Below are 26,198 nucleotides of genomic sequence, written 5' to 3'. Positions count from 1 at the left end.
TAAGTATGACGAAACTGTTTCGGAGAGAATGCAAAGGGCCCTAAACTATACACATTTATGATGAATTAAGGAGGGCCTTAGCATCAACCCGTCAAAAGTCGTAATTGTCCCTTTCACTAGGAGAAGGAAGATCAACCTAAAAGCTTTTCGGCTTGGAGGGATATAAATTTTACCTAGTGATCGAGTCAAATACTTAGGTTTGATACTAGATGCTATACTGAACTGGAATGCTCAAATTGAGTCCGTGATCGGTAAGGCAACAAGTGCGTTCTGGTTATGCTTAAAAACTATTGGCAGGAAGTGGGGCTTGAAACTAAAAATAATAATGTGGATTTATACTGCCATAATCCGCCCATAAATGTCGTATGCTTCGTTTGTCTGGTGGGCAAAAACAAAAGAGGCTACCACGCAATCAAAGCTTGCGAAAATTCAACGTCTTGCGTCCATTGCCGTTACCAAGGATGCGAAAAAATCATTCATTTATTGCGTATCCCTCACTCACATCAACGCACAATCTGATGCGAGTATGCTTCTCCCCCAGCCAAGCAAAATCTTTCCCCTTTCATTGCCCATTCTTTCTAATCGCCGAGCACCGGGCGACGCAAGCAACGATGGCCGAATGAATCGCTACCGAATCTGAGTGCCGAAGATAAACGAACCAAGATTGAACGAATGTTTGCGTTCTGAGTCGGGTGCGAGAGCATTCATTTTGGAACGCTCATTTAGCGTTCAGTGGAAGCATTCAGTACTGGGAATTGAATCAGTGAGTGCGTTTTGATTCAATCAGCTGAATGCCACTCGGTAGTTGAGAGAGCGACCGTTCATTTCGTATACACCGATGCAAGCTGATTCATTTCGCACTCTTTTTGTTTCTGTCCTGATTCGGTGGCGAGCCGTTCGTGTTGCGTTCGTTCTTAGTGCGCTGCGCTCTCACTCAGTATTGAGTTGTTGACGTTCTTTTTGCTATTTTGCATCGCCGGCATTCGGGTGAGCGAATGAGTTTTCCCATGCTTGGCCGTTACAGGAGCGATGCGAAGCACTCAATCAAAAGCTTTAGATGCGATGCTCAATCTGCTACCTTTGCACCAGTACGTACAATTAGAAGCAGAAAAGGAATTGCTGAGACTTGAACGAGTTCAAAAGTTTATGCCAGGTGATCTTGTAGGTCACCTGACCTGAGCATTTCACAATACTTCCAAAATAGGCCAGTAATGAAAATGATTAAGGACTGGATTAAACCTGTGGAGAACCATGATGTTCCTTACAAGGTGCATGAAACAACTCGTGCAGATTGGGAAGTCGGAGGTCCAACTGTTCGTCAAGGATCAATCAAATTCTATACAGATGGCTCAATGAGAGTATATTACAGGTGGGGAAGAAGAAGAGATGGCTATGTATTGGTAAGCAAAGAAAAATGTAAACACAAATAGTGACGTCACTATTTGACACGCGTTCTTATGGGAGCTCGCTTTGCTTGTAGTAGTGACATGTTTTACACCAGACACGGATTTCACGCATACGAAGTATCGTCTTCCCCACCTCTATTAGACTCTCATTGCAGATGGCTCAAAAGTTGGAATAAAAACGGGAGCAGGAATCTACGGCCCTGGAATACAAATTTCAGTGGCGATGGAACATTATCCTACGGTGTTTGAAGCAGATATTCTTGCTATTTTGAAATGCGCAAATATCTGCCTTGAAATAAAATACATATATGCAAATATTTGTATTTTCTCAGATAGTCAAGCTGCACTAAAAACATTGTGCGCTTACAAATCTACTTCGAAGCTTGTCTGGGAATGCATTCTTTCACTGCGCAGGCTGTGCCAAGGGAATTCAGTAAACTTATACTGGGTTCCAGGTGGCATTGAAGGGAATGAAATGACAGACGAGCTTGCTAAAAGTGGTTCCAATTTACAGTTTGCTAGCCCAGAATCATTCTGTGGTATATCAAACTGTACAATTAAAATGGACCTGCAATGCTGGGCTGAGCAGAGGGTGATATCCAATTGGATGGATGTCAACAATTGCAATCAATCAAAACGATTTATAACACCAAAATTTGGTGTTTGCATTTAATGCTTATAAAACCAAAAAGCTCTTAGATCTCAACAAGAGAGCTCTTTGTATGGCATGGTACACTAATTACGTAACGCAAAAATTGACCATTTCAGACCCCCTCCCTCCCCCCATGTAACGCTTTTTGTATGAAAAGCCAAACATTTTTGTATGGATCGTAACGCTGAGCTAGACTCCCCCTATAGCGTTACTTAATTTGTGTATGATGCCTATGTATGTACATTGTACATACACTGGCCTAGTAACTGGACACTGCCCGAGCAGGTATCACTTGAAAAATATTGGCCATTTTCAGAGTGATATCTGTCGTTTCTGTAATACGGAACGTGAAACCTCGGAACATCTGCTTTGCAGTTGTGGTGCTTTATACACGCGCAGGCAAAGATTTCTAAATAGTGGTTGCTTGCAACCCAGTGAGATCTGGTCTGCAGAACCTGGGAAGGTCTTGGAGTTTATCAATTCCATTGCACCTGATTGGGAGACGACGCGTCGTGGCAGTAGCTGATTACTTGACACATGGTAATTTGCTGTCTAGATGCGAATATCACAACGGGACATGCCACAAAAGTTCAGCCTATTGGACGCAGTGGCTTAATTTCCCCAACAGGGGAGAAAAAAAATAGTGGTATGTCCGCTTGTCTGTGCTCAATACCTGAAAGATTCGCATCCAAAGCAACAAGTACAAACAATGTGTTTAAATAGTTCTCAGAACCTTCACAAAACTTCCATTGTTGCTTGGGATTTTAAAGAAGATTTCGCTTCTTCACTCTAACTTTCAGGCAACATTCAACATTCAATTGACTCTCAAAGTAGGGTAACGGTCGAATTTTGGACCCCTAGAGGACATTAGTTTGAATTTAAGCCAAAATCAAACAGATTCACAGGGTGTTACACATAATGATGATGTGAGTATGACCGTAAAAGCCTTCATTGTCCGTTAAAAATACACACAAGGTCATTTCTGGCTGAACATTTGATGAAAGTAACTGAATTTTGGAGCATGAGTTTTCACTGTTTTGGACACCTGCCCAATGTATTTTGGACCCTTTTAGGTATATATTTTGGACACCCGGTGTTTAAACCCGCTTGGAACTATTTTCGAAGAATCTGCCACTTGGATATGCTGGATCACATCCTAATTTCTTGATTGACAAAGGCTGATTAGATGAACTTTGCGAATTTAATGCGCTAGAATGATAAACGTTTTTGTTTACATCTGCAAGTTTGCCCAGCATCACATTCTCTCTTCGTAAACATGTCGCGACACTCGCGCGGATGACGAGATTAACAAAAAATAATTTCAAGGCAAATAATGATATTTCCAGTAAGGAAATGATTGCTGCTCGTGCAGAACATTCTAATTTAGCGAATAATTCTAAAAATTTAAGTCATCTCTTCATTAAATCTGTGAAATTTATGAAAATACGACTCAGGGGGTCCAAAATATATGGGGGTCCAAATTATATTGGTTACCCTACTGATTGAACACAATGCTGAATAACCGGCTTCTGCCCCAGTGGGGATGTTACGCCAACGCCAAGATTTTTTAGATGCGCTTTTCTAGGTCATTCTGAACCAGTTCAGAACAGAATTAGCCAAACAATTAGCCAGAGAAGTTGACCCACCTGGCCAAACACGCCTTCAATGCTAAATGACGTAACGGCAATCATGAGCTGGTGGTGGCTGCAGTCAGTCAGTCAGTCAGTGACCGCACCACCGGTTCGAAATTGCACAAACCGACTACGTAGTCGACGACCACCACGTTTTGCTATGTGTAGTAGCCCTCCAACGTGTCTTCGAATTCCTTTTTCCCAAGAAAGAGAGACCACAATCACTACGACGATTACCTAACTCGGCGACGGTGGCGAGGAATCGTCTACTACAGTTATAGTGTCGAGTGGCAGGCAGTCCTCGGCTGGCTAGGTCTATCACTGCCGCCTGATTCACACACTGCCACCGGCCGACTGGCAACGACGACGACAACCGGCGACGTGTACAACGTGGTCAGGCAAGAAACCGGCACAAAGGTAAAATTGGTGTACGCGCGCTCGTTCAGGGTTTCTTCGGCACATCCCAAGGTGTCAGACTCAGACGGTTCGTCTTCTCCTGGGGTGCTACTAGCAAGAAGAAGGTCCGCGCTGGTGGCAACCACCTTGCATCAATCGACGATCTACAACTCAGCCACGGCGAGACGCGAGAGAGTCTCTACTACCTAATCGAACGAAGCTTTCCAACGGAGCCTCAAGATAAGGACGGTCTAGCTACTAGCTATGCTGCACTCTCGGGGCAGTGAGGAATGCATTGACAACGAGAGATCTATTCGAATGGGATGCATCGGATCTAGTGTAAGTTAGGCTAAGGCAGACACGTCAAAAAAGAAAGTTTATACACGCATACAGCAATCGAATTCCACTGCCTGGTGCCGCCTGGTGATGGGCCATAAAATGAGGACTAATGAACACAGAGCACACTGACTGTTCTCGCTCATTACTCTTCGCACATGATTTCAACAACCACCGATTTCTTGTGGGTTGGCTCTGCTTGGTGCGATCACTTTGAAACAGTAATGTTGTAAAAGCTTCCCATTCATGCGTCCGAGAGTCATTCCAGGTTGGACGAGCGCGGATTTTGCACCTCCCTGATGGATCAATACTCGTAGGAATAAGTACATTTTAATGGGTAATCCATTATTAGCAGTCTTTGCGAATGGTTATCACTACTTCCTCTGGTTGTAGAGCGCGGGTCCATCCAGTCAGCCAGCCAGATGATGGAGTACCACACCACGTTGATGATGCGAGGTGATGGTAGTGACGAGGTAACAATCATTTCAGGAACCACTACACACGAACCTAATCACGCACAGTGGTTCAGAGGAGGTGATGTGTGGATTTTTTTTGGTAGCAGGTCATAGTGAATTAGGTCTTTAAATTGAGATTTTTTTTTTTATTTATACGAAAGAAATTTTTTTTCTGAGCCACTTTTTCAGATTTTCAAAAGAACTTTATTTAGATACCAAAAATCAATTCCAAAAAGATTAGTTGACATCATGATGCACCAGCTGGACGACTGCTTGACAGCTCCCTGTAGATAATCTGGCAAATGGTGATTCAAAAAATCGCCCCCATACAAAATATGTCCCTCTATTCAAATAGTTCTAGACCCTATTACAGTTATTTTTTCCATGTTTGATATAGAATGAGCTATCGAAATGAAAAGTTATTTTTAAACCTCATCGTACATTTGGGTGAAACTGTAACAGTAGAACGAATTTATATCGATTATTTTTAAATTCGGTTCTTTGTAAATTTGTATCGAAATTTTTTGTTCAATACTTTTCAAAACTTTAATGAGTATTTCTGTTTTTTATTTCCTTTTTTTGTGCATTCTAACTTCCTATGCTAATTCTTCGCATTTTCTATATTTTATACATTCAAAAATATGATGAGAATTCCAGCTGTATAAGGCTGTTGAATTCTTATAATTATCAAACATTTCGCCAAAAATTGTCAAATACTGAACTATAAAAATTTATGAATATATTCATGATTGGTTCATATGCCGATCCTTCTTGAAATATGTAGAAATATCCAAACTCTACATCATGGTTTCCTAGCATTGAAATATACAACACACTTTTAAGAAATTATTGAGCAAATTTCCTTCATACACAATTTATTGTTAAGAGATACATTTGCAAACTGTGTGCTGATCTAAATGCAAGTTTTTGTCGATTGATTATCATTCTTATCGATTAGCAGCACAGGCCAAACCTTAGATGACTTGAACCCAACATGATGACGTCTCCTCCAAAACGTCTGCCGAAATTTCGAAACATACTGGTATATTTTCAAAAATGTCGACCTGGAATATGACAATTGAATGAATTGAATTAGTAAGCTATTTAAGGTCTTTTGGAAAAAAGTTGCGGACTTTACTAATTGTGGTCTCTACTTCCTACTAAAGTACAGGGAGTTTACTACATTGTTGGTATGAATAAAACAGTTTTCGAACACGAGCTTTTCCACATGCGTGTGTATTTAAAACTGTCAAAACAAACCTTTTCCGCGTAATTCTGAAGAATTTTACATGTGTAGGGTAAATGGGTATAAAATGCCCTACCGGGGCAAAATGCTCTCCTTTATTTTCAAGCGATTTAAGCGCTTTTCTCATGAGTGATCGGTTACACAAGTTTACAAAATAAAACGAAATTCGGAACTTCTGTCAACGACCAAAATTTTTGAAGCACAATTTAGTGCTGATTTCGAAACCGACCTTCAAAAAATTTTAAGTAGAACATTTTTTGAGTTATAGCTCAATATCAAGTTTTGCAACTTTTCAAAATATGTAATTTACTAAAATTCAAATGTATTGCGTTTTGTTCAACAAATTTTAAATCTTTCTCCATAAATTAAAAGCTGAATACAATACCATTCGATCATCTGAATACAGGTTTTACGTCAGATTAATAAAATTCTAGATATTGGCGAGTTATAGGGACGATCTTCTTAAATTTTAGCAAACTTCCCAGATTTTTTTTTAAGAAATGTATTTTTTTTCAATAAGAAAAAAACAACTTAAAAATTCTTTCTCGACGTTTATTTGACATATCATATGTAGGCGAGTTAGAATCTTATTTCCGGTATTACTCTCGGGATGTCTCTCAGAGTTTTTCAGGACTAACGTATTTTGGATTTTCTCCGGAGATTTCATTCGGGTGTCATAGAGCGTTTATTTAAAGATTTATACAGAACTGTTAATATTTTTCAAGTTATCTGTCAGAGGCTTTCCAAACTTTTCCTAGTAGTTGTTTCCGAGATTTATTGCTGTGATTCTCCTGAGATTTCTCTTTGAGATTTTCCCGGATAACTCTCAGTGTTCTTCCCAGAGTTCATAATAAAATTTGTATTGGGATTCACTTAGGCTATGCTTTGGGATTTAGAAGATCTTCTCTAACAGTTGATTTCAGATTTTTGCCAGAATTTTCAAGGAGTTTTTCTCGGAATACCTTCTGCGACAGGCTACGAATTTCTTTGTAAGAAATTTCCGAAGCAATATCGGAAGGAATCTCGCGAGCAACTCCGAGAACAACTATTGGAAAATGACGGGAGGAATTTCGGAAGAAACTCGAAAAATACTTGGATATCTCAAAACAAAACTTCTGAGGAGAATTTCGGGTGGGTGTAATAAGGTAATTCCAGGAGGAACTCAGGAAACCTTTCAGAGAAATTCCTGGAGAAACTACGGAACTGCAAGAATAATTCTAAAAAAAATATTTGAAGAAATTCCTGGAAGCAGTTCTACAGAAGCATCCAAAACCCCCCGGGAGAATTTGTTGAAAAACTATCCTGAAAATTACTGAAAGAAACTTCTGAAGCAACTATGAGAAAAAAAATGTTTGGACTTCGGTAAAACCTCTTGAAGGTACTTCTAAAAAAACTTCGGGAAAACTCTTACAAAAATCCTAGGAGGAGCTCTTATAGAAATATCAAGAACAATTCTCAGAAATCCAAAAGCAACACAGAAAAACCCCGAAAAGAGCTCTGGGAGCAAGTTCGGGAAAACTCTGGACGGAATCTTAGAAGAAATTCCTGGACAAATTCAGAAAGAAACTCCTGCAAGCCTTCAAAGTTCCCTAGATAAAATCAGAAATCGCGGGAAAAAATATTTAAGAAATTACGAAAGATTTTAAAGAAAGGATTCTTAAAATATAACGTAGAAATCCAAGGAGAAATACCGAAAGAAATTCAAGGAAAAATTCTAGAATGAAATCTTCTGAAGAATTTCAGGACAAATTCTACATAATTTCCAAGCAAATCCCAAACAAATCTCTGAAGGGAATCCTAATCCCTAAAAGCGTTCGTGAGACCACAACTTTTCTCATAAAGGTTGCTAGTGTCCATCGGAATAGCCAAGATTATGGGTGGCACATATGTATATTTGTGTATCAACCTTTGGTAGTCCAGAAATGGTCACCCAAAATGGTGTTCGCCGATGACATTTTGCACTGTTGAGAATATTAGCAACATTCAATTGGCTTCTTTAGTGGTGTTGAGATAACTCCATATTCTGAATCTGCATGCCAAACTGAGCTAAAATCCAAATTTTCATCAATTTTGGTGCCTGGGAACCTATTTAAAAATCAATTTGAAATTTGTATGGGAGCGATTTGTCGAATCACCCCTCGTCGCATTTTGTACTGAGCGGAGCTGTCAAGCAGTTGCCCAGCTGTCAAAAGGTGATTTCAAAAAATCTCTTTGAAATTGATTTTAGAAACCAAAATAAAGTTCTAAAAATCTGAAAAAAAATCATAGCGGCTCAGAAAAAGGTGCTCTTTTGATTAAAAATAAAAAATCATTAAATTTTTCTTAATTTAAAAACCCAATTGGGTTGTTTAGTGAACAAAATATTGCTGTTTCTATATCCTAATATAAAGAGCTCGTTTTTCTGAGTATAACGTGATTTTATTGCGTTTTAATACCTTTGTTTCGATGGTTAAATAAACAAAACAGTTTTTATTTTTATGGATAGAATGACAGTTCAATCGATAAAGTGACAGTTCATCCCGAACAAAAATAGTTCCCTATACAAACTTGAAATGCATTTTAAAAATAGTTCCCGGGCACCAAAAATGATGAAATTTTTGATTTCGACTAATTTTTGGACGGAGATTCCGATTATGGAATAATCTGGCCACCCCTAAAGAACCCAATTGTCTGCTTCCGAATACTGAGAGTTCTGCAAAACTCAATCCATTGATTGGTGCCACGAACTATCTGAAGTTTTTACAAACATACTAGATAAGGTATTTCAATGATGATTCCTGTAGAAGTTGTCTACAAATGTCCTTTACAATTATAAAAAGCATTTTTTTAAATGATCTTCAAGAATATCGGCCGAAAACATAAAAAAGTTACTTTGTGGAAACCATAGAAAACACAAATCTTGAAAAAAGAAAAAAAATACACTATTTTTGTAAACATTATGGCCGAGGTCGAAAAAGTACTAAAAAACTCATCATTTTGCAACTTGATGCATAAATATATTTTAGTTTTAGTGAAGTATTAGATATAATAAAATTTAAAAAAAACTTCTTTGATTCGATGCTTGTTTTAAGAACCTCCTGGAGTCCATTTGGAATTGTAAGTTACTTTTGATCGCTTTGTCATTGGAATTTAACACTAAAAACTCACCGAAACGGAGCAAATTATTGATTCGCGGAATCGATTAAATCACGTGAATAAAATCTTCGTAATCAAAAGAATTACATTAAAACGATGAAAAAAAAACCAGACAAGAGATTTGTGAAAAAAAACGAAGAGATCGTTCGCTGAATTGTTTTGCTGAACTATCAACGTTCAACAATTGATTCAATAGTTGTACATTGTTATCGCCTTGCGCGTATGCGCTCTACACTCTGGCACAGTACAGAGGAAGCTTATCAGCTTCGCAATCAAAAGGCCATCAGTTCAATCCCAGGTTTGATATGTGTGGGTTCTCTTAAACATTTGCTAACATTATTTTATAAATTGTTCCTAAGTGTGAAATATAAGAATACTCAGAAATTTGATGATTAAATCTTGAAATTAACGACTGAGAAAAATATGTAAACAGATAAATTTATAATTGAGGAGCCCATAATCAAAAGAGAATAAGTGGCCATTTTGTCGATTTTGAGCTGAGCATATCATGAAATTCTACAGATTTTAAGCTTTCAGGAACTTTTTTAGGATTATTTCTACGATGATTGAAAAAAATACAATAAATCAGAGAAAATTGGGTTAATTTTGAAACTCCATACATTTTGTATGGGATGAAAAATTGGTCAAAAATTTTAAACCTCATTTACTTGAAAGTGGGTTTTAGTCACTTACACCCCTTTGCTTCTAACCCTCTCAATTGTCTTGATAACTGCACAACTACATTTTTTTTTGAAGAGCAATCAACTTTGTTGAAGACAGTAACACCTCGCATCACACAACCAGTCGATATATTCCGATCGCAGCAACGACACTTCTGAACCACTGTGCAGGGTGTTCCGAGCCTCCGTTTCGCTCGGCTCAGAGCCCTAGCCTCCAGCAACGGGGAGCGTCACATCGGATATTCTTTATCGATTTTTTCCTTTCTGCGTTCTAACGGTGTATGACACACTTGGAGCATCCTTCTAGAATGGGTCAACTACCGACCCGATCGCCACCCATGTGATATCAATCAGCAGCTACCGTTTTCTCTCATCTCCAGCAAGATTGCACCGCTGCGATAGAGACCCCGAATGGAGCTGTACACGTTTGAACTAGGGGTACATTTGCCGTTTTTTAGCACGACTCACACCGATTTCCATTAGCGGTTTCGCTTATATCACCTATACACACTGATTTCAGACGGTAAAACTAGCAACAGCAACAACAGCAGCAGCAGCACACCAGACTCATCCATGTAACTTTCTATCACTGTGAACTGTAAACTTACAAGTAAAAAAAATCACAAATTAGCAGGCTACACGAATCGAAACTTCCAAAGAGCTTTTCTTTCAGCTAATACGTGAAAATGCGGTTTTAGTTTCTTCTTTTCTTCCTACAACTGCCCCTAGGTGCACCACACGAATCAATTCACACTCCCCTAGATATCGAGAGAAGCCAACATACACACCGTACGTACAACAGCGCCAGTATGCAGTTTTACTAGTTTTGTGGAGTTTCCAATGTAAGGGAGATATCAAACAAGCGAATCGAGAAACAGACCGATACGAAATGCGTGGCTGTTCGGAATAAAAGCAGAAAATCAACTGAAAATACAGAGCCCGAGAATGTATAGGGGATGTAGAGTGCGGTGCCTACTATCTATACAGCGTACGGTATACGGGAGAGAGGGTTTGTTTGTTCATATGAGAGAGGTATTACGGCTTTTGGGTTGGTATGGGTATGAGGAAAAACCGTCGTGTTGTCAAAAGCTGGCATCGTGGAACGGTTCAACTACCGATAGGGCAGATGTTCGTTGGCTCCGTGGTGGTACAAGGCTTCGACGAGGGGTACGCGTTGACCGGTTCAATTGAAATGAGTGTACATGATGAAATTTGAATCGGTACATATAGGGATAGATGGGGTTCGTTGCGACACAGTTCCGTGTATGAGCGAATGCTTTTTGTTCTCTAATCATTCAAAAAAGCGAACACAAAATCACTGGAATTTTAACCCTCTAATACCCAAATTTTTGATTTTGATCTAAATATCATTTTTCGTCATCTAAAATCGATTTAAACATGTTTTGGAAGATGATTCTTTTTAATTCTCGATTTCGTGAATTTCAGTTTTTGATTTTTCTAATTTTTATTTTTGAACATCCTCACACTTTTATATTTTTCCTGGAAGCCTATTTGGGGTACGGATTTTTTGGGATGAAAACATTTTGAGATTTTATGATTATTGTTGATATTTATTTATTTTAAATTTTTTTCATATAAAATTTTATTTTCCGTGTAATTTTAAGGAAAATAATTTTAGAGTGTATTCGATCCCCTTAAACTATTAAACAAGGATAGAATGGTTTGGGAAAAATTTAAAATATGTTAATTGTAGCGATTCAATACAAAATAAACAATGACTTCTAAAAGGTGACCAAAACATCAATTTTACAATGATTTTTAAAAAATGTAAATACGCTTAAGAATACACCAAAAACCATTTTGAGATATACAAAACAGTCCTAAATATCAGCAAAAAATATAAAAATTTTGATTTCCCACGAAACAAAAATTACAAAAATGCTCAAACTATACCCCGTCTAAAGGCGGGGTTGGGTATTAGAGGGTTAAATTACCCTTCCACTGATTGTTGGACCTTAAAGGTCGTACTTTTTCACATAGCATAGAATGATACAATTATACTAATGGGAATTTTTTTATTATCGTACAAATTGGTACGAACTAGGGCTTCCAAATTTCCCGGGATTCAGCTTCCCGGGAAACGGGAAAAAATATGACCATTTCCCGGGATTTCCCGGGATCCCGGGATTTGAGAAAATTTTATTTTTAATCGAAAAATGTATTTATTTTAAAGTAAATCGTTTATTATATATCATATTTTTTCGTTTCCTATTATAGACTGTGCACAATTCAGCAAATTTTACGATAAGAAGGTTCATAGTTTACCATCAATGCATTTCAAGTACGATTTCAACTAGCATTAAATAATGAAATTTTGATTTGAAATAAACTATAACATACGATAACTGCCAAAAATAAAACGAAAAAAAAAACTTCGTTGAGGAATTTTGAAGTCAAAGTAAAGGGCTGCAATAGTAAAAATCCAACGAAGCCCAATAATGGCCCAATATGTGCTATTATCTGATCGTCTAATTAGCAAGAGCTGTATGAGGTTGTTGCACCATGATCTAGTAGCAATGTACAAATTGATTTGTTCATAAATAGTTGGGCAGTCATCAAGACCTTGTAGACGATCAGAGAACTCTGTCTGTATTGCTGTATGGTTGGAGGTGGAACTAAAGCATTAACTCCACACTTTGAAGCAGTACTAAAAAAAGTAGAATCGTAGTCGGTTGAAATCAGTTTCAATGCCTTCATATTATTAAGAGGATTTTATCTGCGTAAACTTTCCGTTAAGCTCGAATTATATAATAACATCAATATAAATAACATCTGCATAGAGGCAATAGAGGTCATGTGATTTGACGAACATTAATCAAGAAGCTGGGCAAGTCAATCATTGACTCGCAATTTTAAATTGGTCATTAAACACTTGACAAAAAATATACAATAAAAATAAAAAATCCCGGGAAATTCGGGAAACCCGGGATACAAAAATTTGATTCCCGGGATTCGGGAATCCCGGGAAATTTCATTTCCCGGGAAATCCATCCCGGGATTGGAAGCCCCAGTACGAACACACCTAAAATGAAATACCGTATTAAGCCGTTCTATTTTCGGTAAAAGTTCAGATTACCGAATGTTCAGCAATATATTACCGAAGTTCGTCAAAAAATTATCGAACGTTCGGTAAATTCTACTGAATCAGCGGTAATGTTTACCGAACGTTCGGTAGAAATTAACCGAACTTCGATAAAACTGTCAAACTTCGGTAATCCGAACTTTTACCGAAAATAAAACAGCCGAACAAGTGACTCTAAAATAAATAAGTGTGAAGAATTAATGATTTTTTTTCACAAGTAGGTTTCACACACTTAAGAATGCAGCATCGTAGACACAATGTTTTTTTTTTGTGAAATCGTAAGCAAAAAAAATCTCAGGAATCAAAAAAAAAAAAAATACAGAATGAAAATAGTTTTCCACAAAATTTCCCACTGTTGAGGAAAATTGATTAGAAAAACTATTTAGGAACTCCGGAAAAATACCCATAAAAAATTTTTGGAAGGAAATTTTATAAGCTACATTCTGTGAAATTTTCAAGATGTGTTTTTTTATTTTCGTTCCTGAGTATCCAAGTAACCACAAGCATTATTTCATTGCACGAATTAGACTGAATATCAACCTTGTTACTGCGAATGCAGTAATTCCACACTTGTCATGCAATAATCCTTTAGATTGGCATTATCAATGTAATGATGCATTACATACAGTCAGGTCTTTTTTACGCGGTTTTCATTTACGCGGCCGCGTAAATGAAAACTCCATATAAAAAAAATTTCATCGTCTTATTTTTGCATGATTCGTCGAGAAATGGTGAGACTTTTTTTACGCGGTTTTTCGAATTTTGAACTGAGTTTTTTTTTACGCGGTACGTATCCCCCGCGTAAAAAAACCTGACTGTATTTCTTTACATTAGGGTGCATTAAAGGGTGATATACGACTATTTAATAAATCAACTAAGAACTAAATAAATGCAATGTACAAGCTAGAAAATGTTGCTATAACCATTGGCGTATCTAGGATTTTTTCCTAGGGGGTGCCTAGAGGGTGCCAGTTTCAGTGGCTTCCAGGTTGTTTTGCTGTTTTTTTTTTGTAAAAGGAAACACCGATCCACCCTCAACTTCTTAGTATAATGATATACTGCGTCGCTGAAAAAATTAGCCCGCAAATTTTGGCTTACGTAAAACCAACATTGTATTGAGTCTGGTTTGTACGTATAATATAAGAAATTTGTGTTTTCGGCAAAACATTTTTTCGGTTATTCCTCAGGAAATATTCCCGGTAATTTATTTGGAAGTTATTTCATTTTTTTTTTTTTGAAATTTCTCAGTAACTCCTTTGGATTTGGCAATTTTTTCGATAATATCTTTGGATCCATTCCAGCAATTTCTTTTAGAATTTACTTGGTAATATGTTTGGTATTTGATACTAAACAGCTTTCGCGTATCCTTTGAAAATTGCATCGGCAATTCCATTAGGACTAGGATTTTTTTTATTTCATGGGCAAACCTTCTAAAATGTTTTCTCCGGAGATGCTTCGCCAATTTTTAGTGGTGTTTCAAGCATGTTTTTTAATGTCAGCAATTCTATTGATATTCCCCTTTTTGAAATTCTCCAATTACTCTTCAGGCAATTCATTTGGAAATTCTTTTAGTGAAGCTTTTGGTAATGCATTCGACAATGACTCTGGGAACTTCCTCACAATTTTTTTTTATTCTGCAGTCATTCTACTTTTTTGGGATTTTCGTGTATTTTTTGGACTTTCATTATCTAAGTATGCTATTCGGTATTGCTTCGCCAATTCATTCGAAAACTTTTTCGGAAATTCTTTTATGAACCGTTTTTATAATTTTAATGAAATTTTTTTAGATCATTTCTTCTAGCTTTCTTCAATAATTCGGAATTCCTGCAGCAGATGACTACGGAATACATTTGGCAACTCCCATGTTACTTGCATTGAAAATTTATTTTATGCAATTCAGTATCATAATTTCAATTTTATATTACTCACTTCAGTATTATAATGACCTATTTTTCCGTACCGGTACATTATGCAACTGAAATGAGTTGCATAATGAAAAATAGTTGAATAATGTTCATTACGCAACTCATTTGAATTGCATTATGAACATTATGCAACTCTAATGAGTTGCATTATGATAAAAATCATTGCATAAAATGTTGTATTGAACTCGTTGCAAAACTCAATTTTTTTAGCACTCTTCGTATTTATCCAACGCGGCAAGCCTCGCTGGATAAATGTACGACTCCTGCTGAAAAAACCAACTTTTTGCAACTCGTCACATAAATAACTATAGGAATATCATCAGCAATTCCTTGGGAAATTTTGGAAACTTTAATTATTACTTTGGGAACTTCTTCGGTAATTTCTTTGAAAATTGATTCGGCAAATGTCTTAGCTATTTCCTTCGGCAATTTATTTGAAAAAACAAAATCTTTGTCACGGTGATTCTACGGCAATTATTTTTAGGAATTCTTACAAAATTTTCTTCAGAAATTCCTTTGATGATTTCGGTAGATTCCTTGAGAATTTTGTAGAATTTTTTTTGTGAATGTTTGTGGAAATTCTTATAGAATATATTTCGGCAATTTATTTTGAGATTGGATTTGAGCAATTCCCTAAAATAAAAAGCCTTAAGATTTTCTTCAAGAATTCCTCTTGTAATTCTTATATGAATTCTTTTGTCAACTACTTTGGAAGTTCTAAGGTAATTTTGATGGCAATTTTTCCGGAAATTTATTGGGGAATTTGTCAGGAAGTTTTTCATGAATTTAATAGGATTTTCTTTGAGCAAGCTCAGTAGAGAATTCTTGAATTTCCAGTTCAGCAATTTTCGGAAGTAGTGTAGAATTAGCAAATATTAAAATACACGTAAATAAAAATTAAAAATAAAATCGGAAGCAATAAATATAAATTAAATTAAATTATAAAGAATTACAAAAGTAATCACAATAAAATAGCCTGAGAAATTACAAGTTTTTTTCTCTAGTTATACATTCTAGGATTTCTCTGGAAATTCCAACTATTCTAGAAATTCGTTTAGGGATTCCTCTAGAGGTTTCTATTGGGATTCCTTCAGCTGGAATTCATTTGAGAAGGTCAAGAGATGTTTCAGGATAATGATTAATCTCTATCATAGGAAAACTGCCTAAAAGAATCCCAGCAAGAATGCAAGAAGAAATCCCTAGAGGGATTCCTGCTGCTATCACAATAAGAGTTTCTGGAGGATACATTCCTGAAATATTAGAAGCAGCAGGAATCGCTTATGGAGTTCCAGGAGGAGTTCCTGGATGAAAGTCAAGAGGAGTTCCTGGAGGAATCCAATGATAAATTTATGAGAGAATCCTTGGATAAAAATTCCTCGAGGAATCATCGGAGAGCTTCTGAAGAGTCACAGAAAAAATATCAGGAGGTATTCTTAGAAGGATTATGGGATGTACCATTGTAGAAATCTCAGCAGAAATCCTAGGAGGAATTGCTAGATGAAACTATGCAGGAATTTCTAAAGAAACCCCATCAGGAATGCATGGAGGAATAAAAAAAATCCTTGGAATACCTAGAGTAGTCCCTGTAAGAACCGGTAGAGATATTCTGGAAGAATCTATAGAGAAAGCCCTAAAGGAAGCGCAGGAGGAATTTCTGAATGAATCTCAGGAAGATAGCCCGGAAGAATTCCAGTCACAATGCTAGGATAAATTCGTAAAGGGATCACTAGAAGAATTTCTCTTGTATCATAGTCTGGGTCAAAGCCTGATTTTTCTGATTTTTTGTTTGGGAAAATCGAAAAATCGTCAATTATTGGGGGGGTGGGGCAAAACCATGCTTGCCCCCCCCCCCCCTCCCTTAAGTTGGCGCCTATGTTCAAAGACACTTTCAAACTATTGTTACCGCAGTTGTATCGCACATGTAATGGATATTCGATAGAATGTTTATAGCTGCAAATCATTCGCTAAACCCGATAACGTCATCAAAAATTCTGTAAATATTGTAATTTATGTATAAAATTGTACTTTTCCGGAAGTACAATATTGATACACATAATAAGTGAGGAAATTGCATACTTTCAGGCGTTTTCTTCAAATTTAATACTTTTTAAAATTCAAATTTGAAACTTTTAACTTAAATAATTAAATTAAATTTGTAACAGTTTTGTAAAGCATTTTGCATTGTAGGGTGGTTAATTCAGATAAAAAAAATATTTTCAGCACTTACAAAGGCATTTCACTGACTGATGAAGTTCACTCCGAAAGTATAATTTTTGATTTTCTATTTAAAATGCTATTTATCATAATAAAATGTTTTGCTATAAAATTTTCAAGCTCGTTGACTGATGAAAACCATGGTCGTACTTGTTTTAAAGCATTGAATTTAACCATATCGCCGAACATCCAAAAGTTAGTCGCCAAAAACTGTGAAAAGTGATAAATTTCACCCGAAATCATTGTATCATAGAAATAATTTCTAGAGAAATCCTAGAATCAGGAATGCCGGGTGTATCCTAAGAGAAGTTCCTCTAACAAATGCCTTGAAAGAATCAGTAGAAATATACTGAAGGAATCCCTAATGGAATCGCAGGAGGTGGAAATTCTGGAGGAATTTCAGCAAGATTTCTCGAAAGTATTTCTATAGGAGTCCTAATGGAAATTGCTTGAAGAATCCCAGCTGGAATTCATAAAGCCAATAGAAGCTCTTGGAGAATCCCTTGTGGAATTTCTGGAAGAACCTCTGGAGGAAGTCCTGGATATAAACTTGAAGAAATTTATTTAGGAATCACCGAAGGGATTTTTCTTTAATTCCTAGGAAATTTTCCGGAAAAAATTCCAGAAGAACTGCCCTAGCAGAATTCCTGAAGGTACCACAGTGAGAACTTTTGGAGGAGAGAAATTGCTGGAAGAATCGCAGCAGGAGTTGCTTGAGGAATCCTAGTCACAACTTTCGGAGGAAGGCCAATATAAGCTCCTGGAGGAATTCCATGGGAATTTCTAAAAGAAGCTCTAAATAACATCTCTGAAGGAATTCCAGGAAGAATCACTGGATGAATTTCTGAAAGGGTCCCAGGAAGATTAGACAATCTCACCAGGAATCCTTAGAAGAATTCCAAGAAGTATCTTATTAACCTTCCGTAACTCGCGCGGATGACTACCTGCGTCAGCACCACGCTCATGCTGAGCACAAAAAGCGAGATTTTTTCAACCTGTTGTACAAAATACAACAGCGCGATCGCTCGAGGGTTAATAGGAGGAATCCAAAAAGGAAGCATAGAGAAATCACTGTATTAATAGATAGAGATATTTCTGGAGGAATCCATGAAGAAGTCTGTTGATTGTTCTTACCAATATCCAAAACGCCAAAACGTACAACAGGAATATAAGTAATTCTGGGTGTGCTTAAGTTATGTTCAAATGTGCCATTAATATTTAAATATTGGAATTATTGTTTACAGTTTTAAATTTTGGGTGACTGGAAAAAATCTAGGGGGTGCCACATTTGTTCTAGGGGGTGCCAGGCACCCCTGGAACCCCCCCTAGCTACGCCAATGGCTATAACAATACAATTATACAAGCTTGACTCTAATGGTAAACAAACGAAATCAAGAAGAGTGAACAACTTTACGGTCAACTCTAGCGGTTTTCAACACTTCTGGTTTGACTCCCGACCAGCTTAATCCCCGTTTGTACCACTGATCGACGACTTTCTTCAGCAAAACCGTTCTAGAGATGATCACATGCCAATAATGATGGAAACCACAATTTGACTTAACGAGCAGTGTGCGAAGCGTGTTTTAATTGTCTTATATTGATTAAATATTTTCTAAAATGCATATGAAAAGCGACACACTCCAAGCAAATTCAACTCGTCTTTGTTAGATAGATCAAAGTAGCTTGGTAAATGTTCATCCATTTCATTCTAGAACCAATCTTTATTTATACTGTCATCACCATTAAGGCACACTGTTGATAAAATATTGTAAATCATGTAACTTTGTTAGGCTTTCACGTTAATACCAACATACTAGTGATTGACATTTTCGCTATCCATACATTGAAGTGATGAAAATAAAATTCAATTGATGGGAATCAGCTCAAAATCATATTTTAAGTTGAGTTCATCGACGAATTATGGATTTTAAACAAATTTAAACATTTTCGACATGGTTACTTTGATCTATCTAACATAGACGAGTTGAATTTGCTTGACGTGTGTCGTTTTTCATATGAAAACCTGTTTTTACTCAATACAATTTTATGTGTTGATTTTTTCGCAATTCTTTGTTCTGGACACTTTTAGAGCAGCCAAAAACTCACAATTTTGTCGAAGACGCCAAGTTCGTATCTCATCGATTTTCAAAGTTACAACTGCTTTTCCATGAAAAAAATCGTACTTTCAAAATTCAATAAAAAGCTTCAAACAAAAAGGTACCTGCAGTTTTTACACCTTAAATAGAACAGAGTACGATCTTTCCAATGCAACCGAGAGATTGAAAATTCATTTGCTCCTTTTTGATATACACTACCCGCCATAAATATGGAATCGCATATTGCAACACTCATACTGAATATTGCAGCACCCAAAAAAGTTTGGCATCACCCTAAAATGTGTTTATTTCAGGTCTTTGAGGCACAAATCACCCCCCCCCCTATTCTTTTTCAAAATACAACTCGTACCCACAACCTAATTGGTTCCCGTTTACTCTACATATTTTTCCTCCTTATTTTGGGTGATGCCAAACTTTTTGGGTGCTGCAATACTGAGTATTGCAACGATTCCATATTATTGGCGGGTAGTGTATGACTTTTTGAATAAATGTGATTTTTCGAAGGAAAATGTCAATATCTCTTTAACCACGAGAGTTAGAACATTGAGCTCTTTGGAAAAAAATATGCGTTATCACCATGCTGAGGGTGACGGGTTCGATTCCCGGTCGGTCCAGGATCTTTTCGTAAAGCAAATTTCCATGACTTCCTTGGGCATAGAGTATCTTCGTGCCTGCCACACGATATACGCATGCAAAATGGTCATTGGCAGAGGAAGCTCTCAGTTAATAACTATGGAAGTGCCCATAGAACACTAAGCTGAGAAGCAGGCTTTGTCCCCATGAGGACGTTACGCCAAGAAGAGAGAGAGAGATGCGTTGTCAATAGTTCTAAAAGTGCTCGGAACAAACTATTTACGAGAAACGAACGAATTAAAAGTTATTTCAAGAAAACTGAATTTCAAGGATCACTTTAACATGGATCTTTTGAAAAAATGTAAGTTAGGAACATTTTGTATACGTAGGGTATCGCGCCACTTGGGCGGTGGTTCTGTATTCGTCTGTTTGCCACTATAACTCAGTCAATTTTGAACCAATTGACTTGCAATGTTGTACTCGGGTAGATACTATACCTATCTCACCACATTCCAAAAGTTGTGCCAATTCGTTCAAATTTGACTGAGTTATAGTGGAAAACAGACGAATATAGAACCACCGCCCAAGTGGCGCGATTCCCTACATAAAACTATTAAAAAGCAGATGTTTGGATCAGCTAAACTAGAGGGACCACCCTAATTTAACAATAATGAGAAAAAAGGTCGAAAAATAAGAAGAAACTTTCCCAAAGACACCATGTATCTAAAACTTAAGGTTTAGACACAAACATTTTTGTCTTCGCAAATACGGCTCTGGACCCATTGTGCAGTGGTGGCGCCGCTTTTCGCTTGTGTTCGGCCTAGGAGGTTTGTTTAGGCGGTGCGGGTAGGTCTGTATGTACTTCGTACGTGCAGTGCGTACGGCTTCAGCATTGTGGTTACTTGGGTAGTGTAGGATAATTGGATTTGGGACTGAGGGGGTCTTCATTGATTCTACCGACACCATTGAGTGCTCATTGTTGGCGGTTGTGTTGGTGACGATTTCTTCAGCTTTATAATCTCATTTATACCACGCACAAACTTTGGGAAGAGGGACTGCTTTGTAATGCAAAAGAGGGGTTACGGGATGGGTGAGGTCATGCAGATAGAAGCAACCCAGGTGACCGTGCGGCTCGGGTCGTGATGGATGCATGAGTGCATAGTGTGTGTGGGGTACGCTACCCTGTAGGTGCAGTTGAGCCCGGATTGGAGTGAAAAGAGACCCTTCTCTACCCTAGATCGATTTCGGTTGTACGGGCGGGGTAGTCTTATTTGTAACGTGTAGCGTGATTTGCGGCCCGAGCTGCGTGGTTACTTGGGAAGTATTGTGCTCTGCAAACTAGATTTTGATTTTAAGGTAAAGCTATGGCTGGGCTGTGCCTCGGATTTGTTGGGCACAGGTGGGGAGAGCTGGTGGCGGTTTGTGCTGGAGGGTTTGCTCGATTGGTTATTCACTGGTGGTGGCCAGTCAATCGACTGTTCGCGCAGCCTGTCATTTGGTTCTTGGGATTTGTGCTCTCGAGGTTCGGGCGTTGCTTCATTGTATCTTCACTTTAATTCTAATATTCCTTGTTTGATTAACTGACTATTATGTACAGGCGCTTAACTCATTCTATTTCATAGATTGCCAGATTTAAGGGTAATGGCTCAATAGGGTGTTAGCTATCAGAGTGGATTAGAACGAGTTGGCGCCTACAATACACCAACACTAACACACATACACCAATACTTACACGCACACATGCACCTACAACTAGCTGTAAAAGACCAGTGGGCGGGACAATGGTGCCTACCCAACAGTTGTAGATGGGGTGTTTGGCTTAGCTACATGACTTGGTCCGGCAAACCCATAAACATCAATTGGTAGACGTATTGCCTAGTGAAAAGACAACGCAGATGGGCGAAAGTCAGGGGATGCGTTGATAATAGCAGAATAGCAGAAGAATTACTTGCGAAAATCATAGTTACGAGCTATGATTTTGGATTCAAAGCGTCAACTATTATTGTCATACTATTAGGGGTCGTACACAAATTACGTCACGCCCTAAGGGGGGAGGGGGGGGGGGTGTTGCACAACGTGACGACCCTTACAAAAAATATTGAGGCCCCATACAAAAAGTGTGACAGAGGGGGAGGGGGGGTTGAAAAAGGTCGATTTTTGCGTGACATAATTTGTGTATCGCCCCTTACTGTATGTATTTCATAACTCTCACGTATGAAAATCATACCGATAACGTATAAAAATTGAAATTATTTCTTATGACTATCATACATATTTTTATTAAATATTTCGCATAAACTAAAAAAATCGTAACCTGGAATCGAACCAGGAACGCTAAGATTAAAGAGCGCGTGCTTTACTCATGCGACACTTCGAAAGATGAAGTGGTTAGAAGCCAATAAAAGGTTTTGTTGTTTTTTGGCAATGGCATTTCATAATACATCTTTTGATTTTCATACGAAACTTCTTATGATGTTTTTCATACGACAAGTCTTATGGATTTCGCTGGTCAGTGTATGAAAAGCATACGAGAACTATGAAATCATGAAAAAAAATAAAAATAACTGATTCATAAGATGTAAACTATGAAAACCATACGTACAGTATCATCAGTGTAGCAACTGCGGGCGGTCAATCAAGCTTAAGCTTAAGCTCATTAGGCGATATAAATTCTTCATTGAAAATAGGGTGCTTATATTACCCCGACGGTTCAAAATGGAAGCAAAAACATCACTTTTTCAAAAATCATTTTTTGGCATTAAAATGCGATTAGACTATGATATTTTTATGCAACTAGTATAGTATTATCAGAAACATTCTGATTAAACGATGTGCGAGAGATTCAACGTTGTTTTCTGCATCTTCAATCGACTTTTGCTTAAGGTGGTCAAATTACCCCGATTTACCCTACGTATTGAATAGTTTTAAGCATAGTAGATGGCCGCCATCATGGATTTCAAAATGGTGTCAGACATCGTCTTTAACTTTAGGCTAGGTAGGTATCTAATTTGAAAAAAATAATTATGATTCATATGCTGTAAACTTGATCCGCGTAAATGAAAACCGCGTAATTAAAAAAAAAATCCGCGTATAAAAACCTTGTAAATGAAAATCGCGTAAAAAAAACTTGCAAACTTGCGTGACACTTAGGCCTAGGTCGTACAGGTTTCTACATATTTTTTTATAAGTACAACTAACATTCCTTTCTTACCCCTCAGCAGTCGCAAGAAAGTGGTCAGTACCTACAGTTCTTGGCCATCGGAGGATTGCATCTGTCTTGACTGAGAGTCAGACATTAGAGCCAAATCTTTATTTATTTATTTATTATTTATTTAAGTTCATCGGACCTTAAGGTCTACATAAACTGTTAAAATACATAAAACACACATTTACTTAACTTAATCTTAAACATAAACAACACTTGTCACGTTACAGTACTTACAGTACACAACCAATCTAATATTAAAGTAAACCAGATCGTCGAATTCTGTTTGCAAAACGATTGGACGGCTCGTCAAACTCGAACAGATCTTCCACAATGCTAAATGTCCGAATACATGCGGCGATGGGCTCATTGTAGCCATACAAGGTTGTATGGAATCTGTGCACAAGCAGGGTTGAGTATCGCAGCTCTCTACTAGGAATCCGGAAGTTGATCATCGCTCGCAGCTCTGGAGAATCAATTTCCCCATTAATAAATTTTGCGATAAACACAGCCTGCTGAATTTTTCGCCGACGTTCTAGTGTGTCCAAACCAAGCAATTGACATCTCGCCGGATATGGCGGAAGGTTAACTGGATCTCGCCATGGCAAACTTCAAAACGCCATTCGAACAAAACGTTTCTGAACTCTTTCTATCCGCAAACACCATGAAACCTTATGCGGAAACCATACAATAGAGGCATTTTCAAGAATTGGACGTACAAGCGAGCAATATAACGTCTTGAGACAATGTGGGTCGTTAAAATCTTTGGCAGTTTTGAGGATAAAGCCTAAACGTTGCGTGGCTTTTGAAACAATCATGGATCGTTGGCAATCGAACGCTAGTTTTGCATCTAGTTGGACGCCCAAATCACAAATTCCAGCAGTTCTTGTCAGAATAGTTCCATTGATATTATAGCCAAACAAAACTGGACTATCGAGGCGATTAAACGAAATTACGTGACACTTTGCTACGCTGATGACTAATTTATTTCTATGGCACCAATCAACAAACAGTTGAAGTCGATTTTGCAGACGCAAACAATCATCAACAGATCGCACCTCAAGAAACAGTTTGAAGTCATCAGCATAAACTAGCTTACAACCGTCATCAAAAAGCAACGAGACGTCATTAAAAAACAAAACAAACAATAATGGCCCTAAATTACTTCCTTGTGGAACTCCTGATTTGTTTGAGAAGGGTGACGAAATAATGTTGTTAAGCCTCACACGTAGAACTCGTTCTGTAAGGTATGAACTCAGCCATGTAACCAGTCTCAAGGAAAACCCAAGTCGAGAAAGTTTATGGAGGAGGATCTGGTGATCAATTTTATCAAATGCGGCTTATTGATTTGACTGATTTCGAATTGATTATGCTGTGGTACGGATGGGGAGATGGCAATGCTTATAACATAGACCGGTGTTACTGTACCACCAACGAATTCGAGCGACTCGCTGCCAATGCCTTGAATTCAATATTGCTAAAGGATTGAAACTTCTGATAATAAATTTGAAAATAATATTGGAATAAATCTTAGGAATTGATAAGCAGAATTCTACATCAGACCCAATATTTCACGAAAATTACGATGTTGTCGTCATTTGAACTGGCTTATACAGGGTGTTAGGTTTGTGAGTGCAAACTTTTTAAAGGATCATAGAGGACCATAAATGGTGAAAAAAATTGTTCTACGCACATGGTCAAATCTCAACCGTTACGTAATTATTGAAGTTTCCATGTTTTTGATTATTATTGCCTTAACTGGCTAAAACTTTAAAATGGCCAAACATATTGCAGTTTTTTTACCCTTATTCGAAAGATTATTGAAGTTTCTATCACATGACTTCTTTGAATCGATTGGTTAAGTTAAATAACTAAGTTTTCTAGAGCAAATACCTCAAAAGTAGTGTGTTTTTATTAGTTCTTGTCAATTATCTTTGAAACAAGCATGATAAATTAAAATTCTTCCTTCGGCAAAGTTGTGGCCCCTGTTTTACTCTACAATTCGTTCTTTGACACCAAACTTCTAGTTCTTATTGTTTTCTTGCAATTTCGATTTAAATTTGCGGCACAGTGCGCAAAAAAGTGCTTACATTGACAGTTGAAAATTTATTGTCTAAAATGCGATGTTTAAATCGAAATAGCAAGAAAACGATAAGAGATAGAAGTTTGATGTCAAAGAATAAATTGTAGAGTGAAACAGGGGCCACAACTTTGTCTAAGAAGGAATTTTAATTTATTACGCATTTTTCAAAGATAATTGACCAAGACAAATTAAAACACACAACTTTAAAAAAAAAAAAAAAAAAAAGACAATTCACACCGTCTTCAGCCAGAGGCTGCACAGACTGAACACATTACTTACACTAGACAACGGACAACACAAAACACCCAGTGGCCCAGTGATGAATTTTTCGTTTGACGAAAAGTTTCCACCGACTGAAGTGGGAATCGAACCCACACTCCGAGGCTTACGATACGCCTAGACGACTGCAGCCGCTAACCGCACGGCCACGAAGCCCACCTTTTGAGCTATTTGCTCTACAAAACTTAGTTATTTAACTAAACCAATCGATTCAAAGATGCCATGTGGTTGAAAATTCAATAATCTTTCGAATAAGAGCCAAAAAATTGCGATAAGTTTGACCATTTTCAAGTTATAGCCAGTTAAAGCAATAAGAGTCAAAAACATGGGAAGTTCAATAACTACGTAACGGTTGAGATTTGACCATATGCGTAGAACAATTTCTTTCACCATTTATGGTTCTCTATCACCCTTTAAAAAGTTTGCACTCAGGAACCTAACACCCTGTATATGCGGGTCCACTAATTGTTCGAAATTGGTCCACTAATTTCGTGCGGGTCTAGATTTCGCTAGTTCATCTAGTGATGATAATTGTAAAACTAATTGCTGAGTTGTCTAAATTTCACTTTAGGTATTACAGCTAAAGTGAAATTTTAAAATTTGCCCAATTAATTCTATGATTTTGATTTCGAAATGTTATCAGTTAGTGAAATTTGGACCTGCACGAACTAAGGGCACCCACGGTAATGTTGAAGTGTAAGATAAGCTAAAGAAAAATGATCTGCGTTATGGTGCAAACTCCAACCGTTAGAACATGTTGAA

The 26,198-nt window shown here is 37.5% G+C and overlaps 1 protein-coding gene and 1 long non-coding RNA gene across 2 annotated transcripts in view; one reads left to right on the top strand and one right to left on the bottom strand.

Moving 5' to 3' along the window:
• Nucleotides 1–10,785, top strand: part of LOC134287833 (uncharacterized) — a 34,395-nt gene extending 23,610 nt beyond the window's left edge. Inside the window, exon 2 of the long non-coding RNA XR_009997572.1 lies at nt 10,549–10,785. This is a non-coding gene — a long non-coding RNA (uncharacterized LOC134287833). The remainder of the gene's footprint in view (nt 1–10,548) is intronic.
• Nucleotides 1–26,198, bottom strand: part of LOC115258944 (transmembrane protein 214) — a 94,276-nt gene that overhangs the window by 36,671 nt on the left and 31,407 nt on the right. The window lies entirely within an intron of this gene.

Source organism: Aedes albopictus, chromosome 2 (assembly GCF_035046485.1).
Source record: "Aedes albopictus strain Foshan chromosome 2, AalbF5, whole genome shotgun sequence".
Lineage (NCBI taxonomy): Eukaryota > Metazoa > Arthropoda > Insecta > Diptera > Culicidae > Aedes > Aedes albopictus.
Note: the sequence above shows the minus strand (reverse complement) of the source record. Positions and strands in the feature narration are given on the sequence as shown.